At 38.0% G+C, this 2,924-nt stretch overlaps 1 protein-coding gene across 2 annotated transcripts in view; it reads right to left on the minus strand.

The window, feature by feature from the left end:
• The window catches only part of LOC143297582 (carnitine O-palmitoyltransferase 1, liver isoform-like), a 93,374-nt gene extending 91,063 nt beyond the window's left edge, over positions 1 to 2,311 (minus strand). Inside the window, exon 1 of one of the 2 annotated variants that reach the window (XM_076609983.1) lies at positions 2,115 to 2,311. The gene's annotated coding sequence lies outside the window, so the exon portion shown is untranslated. Of the gene's footprint in view, positions 1 to 1,668; positions 1,693 to 2,114 lie in introns of those variants that run through there. The other variant, XM_076609984.1, reaches the window with a different exon arrangement.
• Positions 2,312 to 2,924: the final 613 nt, after the last annotated feature.

The raw sequence follows: 2,924 nt of genomic DNA on the forward strand, positions 1-2,924 counted from the left end.
AACACACACACAGTGCCACATGACATGACATTGAACACACACACACAGTGCCACATGACATGACATTGAACACACACACACAGTGCCACATGACATGACATTGAACACACACACACAGTGCCACATGACATGACATTGAACACACACACAGTGCCACATGACATGACATTGAACACACACACACAGTGCCACATGACATGACACTGAACACACACACAGTGCCACATGACATGACATTGAACACACACACACAGTGCCACATGACATGACATTGAACACACACACACACACACAGTGCCACATGACATGACATTGAACACACACAGTGCCACAACCATATTAGACACACTGACACTCCCAGACCAAACAGGTCTAGATTTCCAAGTCCAAAATGCTATGATGTTAAAGACCATTCAAATGCAGGCTGTTATTTTTGGTCTGCAAACAACTTGCAATGACACATGTATGTATGTATATATAGTACTGCTATAGATCTACAGCACATAAGGATAACTTTATACTGACACTATTACACTAGACTAGTCTGGTAATTAAAAAAAAAGAAAAAAAAAAGAAGAAAAGAAAAGAAACGAAAAACAAACCCACATTGCAGGATATATATTTCAATCAGATAAGATATAAAATAAGGTAAGATACAAGATAAGACCTGCCCAACTTTCTTGTTTATGTTTGTCTCAAAAACCTGCAAGCACAGTGCACTCACTCAAAACCACAATTTAATAATAATAAGAAGAAGATGTAGATGAATACTCAATAATAATAATAATAATAACAATAACAGTAATAATAATAATAAAGGCAGAAAGCGCAATATTCTGCAGAATCAGATCAAAGCACTCTCACACCCATGCATCACCGAATTCTACGGAATAAAATAATCCCAATAACACAAAACGATAACAATAAAATCCTGTTACACTGAGTAGAATATGGAAATGGCAGTGTGAACAAAAGATTTTTTGTGCAAGTTTTTCTCAGGTGCAGCAGGCACTCTTCATCATGTACCTGAAGGTGAAATATTGAATTCAGAGCTGACTAGGTGTTCTGAATCATTCAAAATAGTGGATGAAGTCCTATACCTGCTGTTGATCTTATTGATGATATCATATAGCATTATACTATTGACTTTTAAATCTATACTTCAGCAGCAGAAGTAAAGAGATTCGGTCAAGCCTATTCATGCAGCATGCCAGGTCTATAAAAATGCTTTACTTTTAGTTTACTGGGTTTGCTAATTACATTTTGGTATACTAGGTGTGTTCTTTCAGACTGCAAATCAATCACCAAAGTAAAAAAACTGCTAAAAATCCTGGAGGTTTTGGAAGTGTTAACAGATAGCACTGTTTTAATTTTTGGTGGTAGCTAGTTCCCAAGGTCTGCAACTCAAAGCAAACAAAGCAATATATAGGCTTGTTGGAACTAAAATGCTGAAATTTGTGAAAAAGTACTTTACCTCATGGCTCCTCGATTTTATCACTTGAAAAGAATGAGTCAAAATAAATATATCTTCCATATATACTTTAAAAAAATATATACTAAAAAAGTAAATATATCGTTTTATATACCAATGGCCTAAGACATATAATTGAACACGTTGTTCAGATGCATAAAATCAAAACACAGTCCAACTCCATGCACACTGCCTACCAATTACGTCACTGTGTGTGAGTCTGAACAAAAAACCGCACGAAACGTGAACCTTTGAATCCCAAGTCCTTCGGGTGTGTGGACTGGCAAAGCTTATCTACGCTAAACAGTAAATGCACAACAGTGCTGAGTGCGCGATTCATTCGTCGATAAGTTGCTATAGAAGTACTAGTACTCTGCTGACAGTTCGAAAGTCCGAACTTATGCTTATGTTGATTCAACTTTCTGAAACGTTAAGTATCCAAAAATCCAGGAGGATTAGGCATTCCATTCAAGGTTCCAGTCAAAAATCAACTACAACCACTGGGCTCGTAACCCCCCAAAACCTTCACCGCGACAACAATACAATGTTTTGATTTCGAAATAACTACAATCACTTCAAGATTACGCTTTTTCTATCAGTACTGACTGCACTTCTACACAGACCAAAGTTTGATTTAACTCACCGATAAATCCCCCTGCTTCACAAACCGAAACAGGATGCAAAACAAGCCACCGCAAGTTTCTCCTGTCGTCACCCAGCCACCCCGTCTGGACTGACTGAGGCTGTCACTGGCATTCAACGACTTCGTTTCCACGCACTCTCACACACACACGCAGAACCTGAAATTCCGCTCAGGTGGAACGACAGTTCAAAGTCCGCCCCATTAATCTGTGACAGAAAAAAAAAGTGTCACTAAACTGTTTAAGGGAGGTAACTCTTGACGACGTATTTCGTTTTCTTGTTCAACCAACCCGGTGTACCCTCCCTTGATAAAATGGCCAGCACCAAACATGGAGTTATGTTATTTAACGTGATATATCCACGCGCGCACGCACACACACACACACACACACACACACACACACACACACACACACACACACACACACTCACACGCAGGAATATATATATATGTGTGTGTGTGTGTGTGTGTGTGTGTGTGTGTGTGTGTGTGTGTGAGTGAATAGAATAGAATAGAATAGATTTTATTGTCATGAAACCGTAAGGTTTATAAGACACAATTGCAATGGTAAATGAATGAACGAATGAAAAACACACAATTTATCAATCAGTTAATGCGGTAAATTGCAGCAGCATTCATACACAAATTTTCCTAATCTTGTTTGTATATATTCATCATCTGTTAGCATCACCTGACTGGGAATATGTCCTGTGTTATTCGAATTTTGAATATCCTTTAAAAATTGTTGCCTTAAGGTTTTATATTTAATACAATGATCAAGAAGATGGATTTCGTCTTCCAGGATGTTAC

The sequence above is a fragment of the Babylonia areolata genome, chromosome 23 (genome assembly GCF_041734735.1).
Source record: "Babylonia areolata isolate BAREFJ2019XMU chromosome 23, ASM4173473v1, whole genome shotgun sequence".
In the NCBI taxonomy this organism is placed as follows: domain Eukaryota; kingdom Metazoa; phylum Mollusca; class Gastropoda; order Neogastropoda; family Buccinidae; genus Babylonia; species Babylonia areolata.